The following is a 13,824-nucleotide window of genomic DNA, read 5'->3' as shown; positions in this document are numbered from 1 at the left end:
GAAGTACTTCCCCCGCTATTTGGTCTGTTCTCGAACCGATGGGGGGACGTTCGCCACCTCCAAGCCCATGTTCTTTGTTCAGCACATTGAGGACATCTTCGGGGAAATCGAGGCTCTCAGTAAGATGCGTTCGGGGTCCGTTCTTATGAAGACCACCTCCGCCACACAGTCGGCGGCGCTCCAGGCGTGCGACCGCCTGGGGGACATCCCAGTGTCCATTGTCCCGCATCTGGCACTAAATAGGACGCAGGGGGTTATTTTTCATCGGGACCTCCTGCTACAATCTGATGAGGAGCTCAGGGCCAACCTGGAGCGCCGAGGCGTGCATTTCGTCCGGCGTGTCCAGCGCGGCCCCAAAGACCGTCGCATCGACACCGGGGCCTTTATCCTCGCCTTTGAGGGGGACGTTCTCCCGGAGAAGGTAAAGGTGATGTGCTACCGGTGCAATGTGCGACCTTACGTCCCGCCTCCTATGCGCTGTTTTCGGTGTTCGCGCTTTGGGCACATGTCGTCACAGTGTGAGGCAGAGCCCCTTTGTGGCGATTGTGGACGTCCTCTTCGTGAGGAACATACATGCACCCCACCTCCTCGGTGTGTTAATTGTCCTGGCATCCACTCGCCTAGATCCTCAGACTGCCCCACAATTCAGAAGGAGAAGAAGATACAAGAACTCAAAACTTTGGATCGGCTCACTTATTCTGAGGCCAGGAAGAAGTATGACCGCCTCCATCCCGTACCGTTGACCCCTTCATTTGCCTCAGTTGTGTCCACTCCTTCCGCGGTATCCTCACCCCTATCCTGTCCCCCTCCGCCTCCTCCCCCCATCCGAGGTCTCTGCCTCCGCCTCCCAAATCCCTCCCTTCCAAATCCTCCTCCCCCATGGCCCCCGCCCCCTCTGCCCCAGGGGCCACCATTCCTCCTCCTCCTCCCCCCCCACCACCTGAGAAGCGATCTTCTTCTCAGGCGTCCATCGGGGAAACGTTCCGGACCCCAGCCTCCGAGGTCCGGTGTTCCAAAACGGACCCCGCCTGTGAGGACCTTCTTCGGGTCCAGCCCACCATCCCTGTGCCTCCTCGGACTTCCAAGAAGGCCTCCAAGAAGAAGTCTCTATCCCCCTCTCCACCCCGGCGCGTTTTGTCTGACGCTCGATCCGTGAGTCGCTGCTCCCGGCCATCCTCAGTTTCGCTGCCAGGCGCTCAGCTGGCCTCTCGTCGGCAAATGATGCTGCCCCTCCTACATAACCAGGGACAGCGGCCGCAGCTGGCGACGACTCGATGGAACAGGATCCGCCTCCCGCCGGTTGTAGCGTTGTTCCCTCGAAACCTGGCCCTCCGCGGCCGTCGAGGTGACCAGCTCTTCCCCCGTCTCGTTCCCCCTCTTTTTTGAGTAGCGATGGCCTTGTTACATTGGAACATAAGAGGTATTCGATGTAATTGGGAGGAATTACAACTGCTCCTCCGCCTGCACTGTCCGCTCGTCCTTGGTCTCCAGGAAACCAAGTTGCGCCCGACTGACCGTATTGCCTTTTCCCACTATACCTCGGAGCGGTATGACCTCGCCCCTGTGGACGGTATCCCAGCTCATGGTGGGGTCATGTTGCTCGTTCGGGACGATGTCTATTACCATCCCATCCCATTGACCACCCCACTCCAAGCAATAGCTGTCCGTATTACTCTTTCTGCTTTTACTTTTTCAGTTTGTACCACTACACTCCATCGTCATCTGCTGTTAGTCGTGCTGACATGATGCACCTGATCGTTCAGCTTCCCCCGCCGTTTTTATTGTTTGGCGACTTCAATGCCCATCATCCCCTTTGGGGCTCTCCTGCATCCTGTCAAAGAGGTTCACTCTTGGCGGATGTCTTCAACCATCTCAATCTTGTCTGCCTCAATACTGGCGCCCCGACTTTCCTCTCGGACTCTACTCATACCTACTCCCACTTGGACCTCTCGATCTGTTGTACCACTCTTGCCCATCGGTTCGAGTGGTATGTCCTTTCTGACACCTATTCGAGCGACCACTTCCCCTGTGTCGTTCGTCTCCTGCACCACACCCCATCCCCACGTCCTTCGAGCTGGAACATACCGAAAGCTGACTGGGGACTTTACTCCTCCCTGCGACCTTTCCGGACCACGATTTTCTCAGTTGTGACAGTCAGGTCGAATACCTCACGGCTGTTATCATCAATGCTGCCGAACGTTCCATTCCTCGTACTACCTCTTCTTCCCGTCGCGTTTCCGTCCCCTGGTGGAACGAGGCTTGTAGAGACGCTATCCGTGCTCGACGACGTGCTTTACGCACCTTTCGCTGCCATCCTACGTTGGCGAATTGTATTGGATACAAACGACTCCGAGCGCAATGCCGTAGAGTCATCAAAGACAGCAAAAAAGCTTGTTGGGCCTCTTTCACCAGCTCCTTTAACAGTTTTACTCCCTCTTCTGTCGTATGGGGTGGCCTGCGCCGGCTGTCGGGCATTAAGGCCCACTCCTCGGTACCTGGCCTGACCTCAGGTAATGAGGTCCTCGTTGCTCCTGTGGCTGTCTCCAATGCCTTCGGCCGGTTTTTCACGGAGGTTTCAAGCTCCGCCCATTACCACCCTGCCTTCCTTCCCAGGAAAGAGGCAGAAGAGGCTCGGCGACCTTCCTTCCACTCACTGAATCTGGAACCTTACAATGCCCCCTTTACTATGCGGGAACTCGAACGTGCACTTGCGCTGTCCTGGTCCTCTGCTCCGGGGCCAGATGCCATTCACGTTCAGATGCTGGCACACCTTTCTCCGGCGGGCAAAAGCTTCCTTCTTCATACCTACAATCGCGTCTGGACCGAAGGTCAGGTCCCCATGCGTTGGCGTGACGCCGTTGTTGTTCCTATACCCAAACCCGGGAAGGATAGACACCTTCCATCTAGTTACCGCCCCATTTCTCTTACAAGCTGTCTGTAAGGTGATGGAGCGCATGGTTCATGCTCAGTTAGTTTGGATTCTTGTATTTCGATGGCTACTTACCAATGTCCAATGCGGCTTTCGTCGCCACCGCTCCGCTGTTGACCACCTTGTGACCTTGTCGACATTCATCATGAACAACTTTTTGCGAAAGCGCCAAATGGTAGCCGTGTTCTTCGATTTGGAGAAGGCTTATGATACCTGTTGGAGAGGAGGTATCCTCCGCACTATGCACAGGTGGGGCCTACGCGATCGCCTGCCCCTTTTTATTGATTCCTTTTTAACGGATCGAAAGTCTAGGGTACGTGTGGGTTCCGTATTGTCCGACGTCTTCCTCCAGGAGAACGGAGTGCTTCAGGGCTCCGTCTTGAGCGTAGCCCTTTTTGCCATCGCGATCAATCCAATTATGGATTGCATTCCACCTAATGTCTCAGGCTCTCTCTTTGTCGATGACTTCGCGATCTACTGCAGTGCCCAGAGAACATGCCTCCTGGAGCGCTGCCTTCAGCGTTGTCTAGACAGCCTATACTCATGGAGCGTGGCAAATGGCTTCCGGTTCTCTGAAGAGTAGACGGTTTGTATCAACTTTTGGCGATATAAAGCGTTCCTTCCGCCATCTTTACATCTCGGTCCCGTTGTTCTCCCATTCGTGGAAACAACAAAGTTTCTAGGGCTCCACATGTCTCTTATTTGGCGGCCCATTGTACACGTTCCCTTAATGTCCTTAGAGTTCTTAGTGGTTCATCTTGGGGAGCGGATCGCACTGTCCTGCTTCGCTTGTATCGGTCCATAGTCCGATCGAAGCTGGATTATGGGAGCTTCGTCTGCTCGGCCATCCCTCTTACGCCGTCTCAACTCTATCCACCATCGGGGGCTACGTCTTGCGACCGGAGCCTTCTACACTAGTCCTGTCGAGAGTCTTTATGCTGAAGCTGCCGAATTACCATTGACCTACCGGCGCGACGTACTGCTGTGTCGGTATGCCTGCCGGCTGTTGTCTATGCCCGACCACCCTTCTTACCAGTCCTCCTTCGCCGATTCTCTCGACCGTTAGTACGGATTGTATGTGTCTGCCCTGCTTCCCCCCGGAGTCCGCTTCCGTCGCCTGCTTCGACAATTGGATTTTGCCCTCCCTACCACCTTCAGAGAGGGTGAGAGCCCGACACCACCTTGGCTCCAGGCTCCGGTTCATATTTATCTCGACCTCAGCTCACTCCCGAAGGAGGGTACTCCGGCTGCAGTGTATTGCTCACGGTTTGCCGAACTTCGTGCTCGACTTGCCGGTCACACCTTTATTTACACCGATGGCTCCAAAACTGACGATGGTGTCGGCTGTGCCTTTGTCGTCGGGGCCGCCACCTTTAAATACCGGCTCCTCGACCAGTGTTCGAGCTTTACGGCCGAGCTTTTTGCTCTCCATCAGGCCGTTCAGTATGCCCGCCGCCACCGCCATTCATCGTATGTACTCTGCTCTGACTCACTCAGTGCTCTTCAGAGCCTTGGAGCTCCCTATCCGGTCCATCCCTTGATTCAACACGGATACAGCAGTCCCTCCATTCTTTCGCTGATAATGGTTCTCCTGTCTGCCTTCTGTGGGTTCCCGGACATGTAGGAGTGCCTGGGAATGAGGCTGCGGATGCTGCAGCCAAGGCTGCAGACCTCCTGCCTCGGCCAGCCTCCCATTGTGTCCCGTCATCTGACGTTCGTGGGGATGTTTGTAAGAGGCTTGTGTCGTTGTGGTGGGATGCTTGGTCATCCCTCCAAGGAAACAAGCTCCGGGCAGTAAAACCACTCCCAACTGCTTGGACAACCTCCTCCCGACCATCTCGGCGAGAGGAGGTCCTTCTGACCAGGTTGCGGATTGGGCATTGCCGGTTTAGCCACCGCTACCTGCTCTCCGGTGACCCAGCCCCGCAGTGCCGTTGTGGTCAGGCATTAACAGTGCGCCATGTTTTATAGTCGTGTCCCCACTTTAGTCAATCTCGTGTTGTCCTGTCCCTGCCATCTACTTTACCGGATATTTTAGCTGATGACGCTCGAGCAGCTGCTCGTGTTCTGCGTTTTATAACTTTGACTGGCTTGTCCAAAGACATCTAACCTTTTTACTTATTTTATCTGCATCTTTGTCAGGTCTTTCTGGTGCCCCCCCCCCCCCCTCCCCTTCAGTTTTACTAGATTCCATGTGCTCTAACAACAGTGACTGGGCGCTAATGACCTCAGTAGTTGAGCGCCCTTAAACCCCACAAAAAAAAAAAACAACTTCTATTTCGGTTTCTTCCTACTGGTTTGTAAACCGAAGAAAAGTGTCTTTCTGTTAAGCTCAGTGGATGATTATTGCCTGTTCGGTGTTGATATTTTATGCTTCGATGATACTCTTCCAGTATCTCCCTAATTAACTGCAATTGAAGTTTTGCCATGGATACCAGTTCTTTCCTTTTGTGTTTATAAAGACAATAGGCATTTCACACACAAATGTCCAGCAAGTGAAAGAAATGTTTGCGATGCCATTGCAGCGATTTGAGTGTTGATTCCACAGTGATTATAACCATGTCAGCTTTATCAACTGCACCCATTGAATTATTATAATCCAATACGCATACAGGTATTTGGATAACTTTTACTGTATCAAATTCATCTGAGTGCATGGTAGAAAGCATATAGACTTCTTTTTTATCCATCCACTTTTTGAATATTAAATTTTTGCACGATTGACAGGTTGCCTGTCCTCATTTTAATCGTTCACCAGTTTTAGGCATTCCTTTCCTTCTCTTTCTTATGGTCCCGCACACATTTGTGCAACTATTGTGTAGCTTTCTAAATAAAGCTGCACTGAAATACCAATTATCTATGTGAACGGTATGGCCCTTTCCTAAATAGGGCTTTACAAGCGCTTCAACTATCGCTCCTGACTTTCCAGTATCCTTATTTTTGGTATCCACCAGGGCAGATGATCCCATGTAAACAATTAAATCTTGTACAAATCCTGTCTCACAGTCACAGAGAAAAAAAGATTTTATTCCAAATCTGTTTCTTTTTGACGGGATGTATTGTTTGAAAGACAGCCACCCTCTATAAAAAAAAAGTAAACTTTCATCTATGCACAGCTTTTGGAATGGCTGAAATGACTAATTTTTTTTTTTTTTTTTTTTTTTTTTTTTTTTTTTTTTTTTTTTTTTTTGCAATAAATCAGTGATGATGTTCTGTATTTTGTATAACAATCATTGGTAGAACCGACATCATGGTTGAAATGCAGCATTCATAGTAATTTGGAATAGTGGTCTCTAGCCATTACTTCTCCAAAAATATTGCTTCACAGAAGCACCTTGCTTATAATAATTATTAGAGAGCGGATAATACTTGCTCAGTGTTATCTTGTGTGTGTTGTTGTGGTCTTCAGTACTGAGACTGGTTTGCTGCAGCTCTCCATGCTGATCTATCCTGTGCAAGTTCCTTCATCTCCCAGTACCTACTGCAACCTACATCCTTCTGAATCTGCTTAGTGTATTCATCTCTTGGTCTCCCTCTACGATTTTTACCCTCCACGCTGCCCTCCAATGCTAAATTTGTGATCCCTTAATGCCTCAGGACATGTCCTACCAACCGATCCCTTCTTCTAGTCAAGTTGTGCCACAATCTTCTCTTCTCCCCAATCCTATTCAATACCTCCTCATTAGTTACGTGATCTACCCCTCTAACCTTCAACATTCTTCTGTAGCACCACATTTCGAAAGCTTCTATTCTCTTCTTGTCCAAACTATTTATTGTCCATATTTCACTCCATTTAAATACTCTCAGAAATGACTTCCTCACACTTATATCTATACTCGATGTTAACAAATTTCTCTTCTTCAGAAACGCTTTCCTTGCCATTGCCAGTCTACATTTTATATCCTCTCTACTTCGACCATCATCAGTTATTTTGCTCCCCAAATAGCAAAACTGCTTTACTACTTTAAGTGACTCATTTCCTAATGTAATTCCCTCAGCATCACCCGACTTAATTCGACTAGATTCCATTATCCTCGTTTTACTTTTGTTGATGTTCATCTTACATCCTCCTTTCAAGACACTGTCCATTCTGTTCAACTGCTCTTCCAAGTCCTTTGCTGTCTCTGAGAGAATTACAATGTCATCGGCGAACCTCAAAGTTTTTATTTCTTCTCCCTGGATTTTAATACCTACTTCGAATTTTTCTTTTGTTTCCTTTACTGCTTGCTCAATATACAGATTGAATAACATCGGGGAGAGGCTACAACCCTGTCTCATTCCCTTCCCAACCACTGCTTCCCTTTCATGTCCCTCGACTCTTATAACTGCCATCTGGTTTCTGTACAGATTGTAAATAGCCTGTCGCTCCCTGTATTTTACCCCTTCCACCTTTAGAATTTGAAAGAGAGTATTCCAGTCAACATTGTCAAAAGCTTTCTCTAAGTCTACAAATGCTAGAAACGTAGGTTTGCCTTTCCTTAATCTTTCTTCTAAAATAAGTCGTAAAGTCAGTATTGCCTCACGTGTTCCAGTGTTTCTACGGAATCCAAACTGATCTTCCCCGAGGTTGGCTTCTACTAGCTTTTCCATTCGTCTGTAAAGAATTCGTGTTAGTATTTTGCAGCTGTGACTTATTAAGCTGATAGTTCGGTAATTTTCACATCTGTCAACACCTGCTTTCTTTGGGATTGGAATTATTATATTCTTCTTGAAGTCTGTGGGTATTTCACCTGTTTCATACATCTTGCTCACCAGATGGTAGAGTTTTGTCAGGACTGGCTCTCCCACGGCCGTCAGTAGTTCCAGTGGAATATTGTCTACTCCGGGGGCCTTGTTTCGACTCAGGTCTTTCAATGCTCTGTCAAACTCTTCACGCAGTATCATATCTCGCATTTCATCTTCATCTACATCCTCTTCCATTTCCATAATATTGTCCTCAAGTGCATCGCCCTTGTATAGACCCTCTATATACTCCTTCCACCTTTCTGCTTTCCCTTCTTTGCTTAGAACTGGATTTCCATCTGAGCTCTTGATATTCATACAAGTCGTTCTCTTATCTCCAAAGGTCTCTTTAATTTTCCTGTAGGCGGTATCTATCTTACCCCTAGTGAGATAGGCCTCTACATCCTTACATTTGTCCTCTAGCCATCCCTGCTTAGCCATTTTGCACTTCCTGTCGATCTCATTTTTGAGACGTTTGTATTCCTTTTTGCCTGTTTCACTTACTGCATTTTTATATTTTCTCCTTTCATCAATTAAATTCAATATTTCTTCTGTTACCCAAGGATTTCTACTAGCCCTCGTCTTTTTACCTACTTGATCCACTGCTGCCTTCACTACTTCATCCCTCAAAGCTACCCATTCTTCTTCTACTGTATTTATTTCCCCCATTCCTGTCAATTGCTCCCTTATGCTCTCCCTGAATCTCTGTACAACCTCTGGTTCTTTTAGTTTATCCAGTCCCATCTCCTTAAATTCCCACCTTTTTGCAGTTTCTTCAGTTTTAATCTACAGGTCATAACCAGTAGATTGTGGTCAGAGTCCACATCTGCCCTGGAAATGTCTTACAATTTAAAACCTGGTTCTTAAATCTCTGTCTTACCATTATATAATCTATCTGATACCTTTTAGTATCTCCAGGGTTCTTCCATGTATACAACCTTCTTTTGTGATTCTTGAACCAAGTGTTAGCTATGATTAAATTATGCTCTGTGCAAAATTCTACAAGGCGGCTTCCTCTTTCATTTCTTCCCCCCAATCCATATTCACCTACTATGTTTCCTTCTCTCCCTTTTCCTACACTCGAATTCCAGTCACCCATGACTATTAAATTTTCGTCTCCCTTCACAATCTGAATAATTTCTTTTATTTCATCATACATTTCTTCAATTTCTTCGTCATCTGCAGAGCTAGTTGGCATATAAACTTGTACTACTGTAGTAGGTGTGGGCTTCGTATCTATCTTGGCCACAATAATGCGTTCACGGCCCTCTATATACTCCTTCCACCTTTCTGCTTTCCTTTCTTTGCTTAGAACTGGGTTTCCATCTGAGCTCTTGATATTCATACAAGTGGCTCTCTTTTCTCCAAAGGTCTCTTTAATTTTCCTGTAGGCAGTATCTATCTTACCCCTAGTGAGATAAGCCTCTACATCCTTACATTTGTCCTCTAGCCATCCCTGCTTAGCCATTTTCCACTTCCTGTCGATCTCATTTTTGAGACGTTTGTATTCCTTTTTGCCTGCTTCATTTACTGCATTTCTGTATTTTCTCCTTTCATCAATTAAATTCAATATTTCTTCTGTTACCCAACGGTTTCTACTAGCCCTCATCTTTTTACCTACTTGATCCGCTGCTGCCTTCACTACTTCATCTCTCAAAGCTACCCATTCGTCTTCTTCTGTATTTCTTTCCCCCATTCCTGTCACTTGTTCCCTTATGCTGTCCCTGAAACTCTGTACAACCTCTGGTTTAGTCAGTTTATCCAAGTCCCATCTCCTTAAATTCCCACCTTTTTGCAATTTCTTCAGTTTTAATCTACAGTTCATAACCAATAGATTGTGGTCAGAGTCCACATCTGCCCCTGGAAATGTCTTACAATTTAAAACCTGGTTCCTAAATCTCTGTCTTACCATTATATAATCTATCTGATACCTTTTAGTATCTCCAGGATTCTTCCATGTATGCAACCTTCTTTTATGATTCTTGAACCAAGTGTTAGCTATGATTAAGTTATACTCTGCACAAAATTCTACCAGACGGCGTACTCTTTCATTTCTTAGCCCCAATCCGTATTCACCTACTATGTTTCCTTCTCTCCCTTTTCCTACTGTCAAATTCCAGTCACCCATGACTATTAAATTTTCGTCTCCCTTCACTACCTGGATTATTTCTTTTATCTCATCATACATTTCTTCATCATCTGCAGAGCTAGTTGGCATATAAACTTGTACTACTGTAGTAGGCATGGGCTTCGTGTCTTATCTTGACCACTATAATATGTTCACTATGCTGTTTGTAGTAGCTTACCTGCACACCTATTTTTTGATTCATTATTAAACCTACTCCTGCATTACCCCTATTTGATTTTGTATGTATAACCCTGTATTCACCTGACCAGAAGTCTTGTTCCTCCTGCCACTGAACTTCACTAATTCCCACTATATCTAACTTTAACCTATCCATTTCCCTTTTTAAATTTTCTAACCTACCTGTCTGATTAAGGGATCTAACATTCCATGCTCCGATCCGTAGAATGCCAGTTTTCTTTCTCCTGATAACAATTACTGCACCATATCGTTAACTCATTGGAAAGACCTACACATACAAACAATGTACAACATTAGTTATCTGGCAAATACGTACATACAATACAGTACACTTTAGTTTCGTCACCTTCCACAGAATTAAATGTCATTTCTTTGAACTCCATTTTTTGTTGTGAACGCTCTCCAAGTGGTATATCAGTTCTTGCCTCTGAGAGCATCAAAACGTATTGCACTCAGTACATGTCATCTAAATAACAAAGAAAACTGGTTTTTGCTTAATATCTTAATATCATACTGTGATGGAAAAGGAACGTGTAAACAGAATTAATGCACTTATTCATCCATCATGTTTAATACTGCCAATTATGAAGCAGAATCTTCAGGGATGTGGAACAACACAGTGAAGGTGCAGAAACTAGGGCCTGCATTACTTAAATATCTAAAATAAGTTATTTGTGCTTCATGAAACTACTGTGAAAATTCAGGCGAAAGGCCGCACCTCCAACTCTTCATAAACGATCTATCCAGAGGGCCTACACCACAAGTGACACTTTACTTTGCTTAAGTGTACTAGTTACCTGTTAACTGTCAAAGAGTAATACAGCAGTTCTGGCATTAGCCTCCCATGACTTGCCTAGTAATTAACCCTCTCAACCCTTTCATTTATAGCCTTAGCTTGGACCCATTTGTGGGCTTTTTGTGATACGTGAACGTTTCTGCTCAGTCTGCAATGCAGAGAAGCTACTGCAGACGTTCACACTGGTGATATCTCCATAACATTTTTGCTAATATAGCACACTTGACTATAAACCAGCCATCTGGTTACGGCAGTTGTGTTACATTATTACATTAAGGTTCACGCAGCATTTAAATGGTGACTGAGAGGTAACCAACATTTCTCCTACCTTTCCAGAAGCAGAACTGTGTCTCTTCATGTGTTTGTTTACGTCTGTCACTAGCTTATCATAAATATGTAATATTTCTTTCCTAGGCTCTACTTGTATATTCTTGCGATGCTTCACCCCCATACGTCACACAAGCCTGCCACACCACCAGTCTGTGCAACATCAGCCATGGTGTAACGTACGGCGAGAAATTAAGAAAAGCACAAAACACACACACACACACACACACACACACACACACACACACACACACACACCAAGATAGCTCCTGGGAAAATCATAATAACGAAGCATTCAAAGATCTACATACCGGTAGCTATAACTAACTGGCTCTTACGGCCAACCAATGAGACATCGGTGCCAGTTGAAACAGCTATGTATAATGCCTTGTGGCTGTAGAAGGTGTAATGACAAGCGGCTCGCAAGCCCTGAGGAATCATGGGGTCAACAGAAGCGTCCGATTCCACCTGTCTGCATTGACGTAAGGGTGTTGTCGTGGGTGATGTCATTACGCCATGGTGTTTATGAGTTGGTTGTGTTTGTAGATGTTGTCTTGTTGTGTTTCATGGTGCCCTCCCGTGTGTGTTTGTTTGTTTGTTTTCGGCAGTTGTCTCGTTAATTTGATGGAAGTTTTGGATGGAGATGTTATTGTCTTATTTATACATATTTTTATGTTTGTTGCCATGTATATGTAGTAACATCACAGGTGCCATATTGGAGATGCTTAGAATAGCCATTTCTGCCATATTGGTGATGTCATCGGTCAAAGCAGACGGCTGGAATCTGACACTTCTGTAATCCAGGGATCATGACGTCATCTCTCCCGCTAGTCAATATCGCTGGCAGTTTTCAAACCACGGATTTCTTTGAACCTAGCCATCCTTTGCAGAAGCAGCTCGCAGGCCCTCAGGAATCATGACGTTATATCATGACATGAGGTCATCTCTCATACTAGCCAGTATCGCTGGTAGTTTTTGAACCCCAAATATTCTTTGAGCCAAGCCATTCTTTGTGATGCTTTGTGGGTGTATGTACAGTGCCAGATTTTGTGTTGCATGTGCGATAAAGCATTTCAATTATGGAAAACTTTGTATCCTTCATTTTCCTTGTGTGTGCATATAGAGCCAAATATGGAAGTTACTGTGAAGTGCCTGCAGGATGACTGCAATTTTTTTTCAACGTCTTGGCAAATTTGAGAACATACGCTGCAAAAGCATATGCTTGCAGAGGAGAAAGGGAAGTTTATATTCCAGACAATGGATGGTAAGTAACTTCGTATAATAATTTTATGATGTGCAAGAAAAGTAAAGTGTCTGGTAAATCTACAGAATTTCCTTCTTTGTGCCTATAGTATTCTGATGCACTGTGTTACCCTGTAAAGTTTCTTTCAGTACAACTATGAGGATTATTTGTGGTAACAGCATATTATCATAAGAAATGGCTTCGGTATTTAAGTTGCAATCTTTATAACTTTTGTTGGTCAGAATTTGTGTAGTAACTGTATTCTAACTTCAGTATCACTCTAATATTTTGTTTCAGTAACATGTTCCTTCACACTTGAAAATTTCTGAATGTTCAAAATGACATCAGTGACCATAGTCAGTATTTTTATAGTAAAATTGCTATGAATTGCAGTGACAGAATCCAGATTTGTGAGTGGTGTTACCTATTTTTGTAATGGATGTTTCAGAGTTTCTGAAGTGAAAGTCCAAAGAAGAGAAGACAGCAAGAAGTAGCTATTTGTGTTTTTCATGGTTTATAGGCCTACTGGGGAAACTTGCCATGTAAAAAAAATGAGTAACGCCTCAAGCTTGGTACCTGTATGGTGATGTGGAAATCCGAGCATTGTTAATAAAGAAATTAATTTTGTGTTTTTTTCGTTTGATTCCTTTATCGTGTTGCCTATAGTTCACAAAATTTAATTGAAATACCAAGTTGATAATTTCAACATAAATTGGACTATGCACATAGCTGTCTCTAATGGCTTTGCTGCTTTTCATCGGTAAAGTATGATTATTCACTAGTCCTTCAGTTTGCATGTTTCTTAATCAATTGTGGCAAAAGAAATCACTGACTCAAAGCATAATTTGCTTGGTACACATAATTGGAAATTGCTTATTTAGTTGTAATTTTACATTTTTAAGCATAATTTGCTTGGTACACATAATTGGAAATTGCTTATTTAGTTGTAATTTTACATTTTTAGATTATAGTATTCTCTGAGAGTTTATCTTGCTGCCTTTCTTGGGTGTGGTTTTTCTATATTTAACAAGTTTACTGATATGGTTAATGACATGTTTCACCACCAGGTAGGGTATACAGCATTAAGCGTGCTGTGCTGTTATCGCTGGTGGAAGCAGCATGGTAGTCAATGTGTTAAGGGGGGACTTAGGAACATGGAGAGTAAAGTATATGCATCTATAATAGTCTTGGCTAAAAACATACAGCTAGAATGCTAATTACTGTTTGAGCAATTATCCTTTAGACAGTTAATATCTTATGCTAAATATGTATTAGAACTGAATTCGTAAACAACTTTCTAGTCATTTAATCGTTTGGCTTTGTAGAAATTGAAATAAAAATACTGCAGACCCAAAAATCGCCTGGAAATGGTAAGGAATATCAGATACAAGTAAGTATTTTTGCTCAGTAAGAATAAAGTGTAAAAATGCTGCTATCTGGTTATTACCATGAGACCACTGCACACAAAACAGGGCAGTGTA

The 13,824-nt window shown here is 44.6% G+C and overlaps 1 long non-coding RNA gene across 2 annotated transcripts in view; it reads left to right on the top strand.

Moving 5' to 3' along the window:
- The window catches only part of LOC124574488, a 46,786-nt gene extending 33,847 nt beyond the window's left edge, over positions 1 to 12,939 (top strand). Inside the window, exons 5-6 of one of the 2 annotated variants that reach the window (XR_006972309.1) lie at positions 12,224 to 12,364; positions 12,792 to 12,939. This is a non-coding gene — a long non-coding RNA (uncharacterized LOC124574488). Of the gene's footprint in view, positions 1 to 12,223; positions 12,755 to 12,791 lie in introns of those variants that run through there. The other variant, XR_006972308.1, reaches the window with a different exon arrangement.
- Positions 12,940 to 13,824: the final 885 nt, after the last annotated feature.

This window comes from Schistocerca americana, unplaced genomic scaffold, assembly GCF_021461395.2.
Source record: "Schistocerca americana isolate TAMUIC-IGC-003095 unplaced genomic scaffold, iqSchAmer2.1 HiC_scaffold_217, whole genome shotgun sequence".
NCBI lineage: Eukaryota > Metazoa > Arthropoda > Insecta > Orthoptera > Acrididae > Schistocerca > Schistocerca americana.
This window is presented reverse-complemented; position numbering and strand designations above follow the sequence as displayed.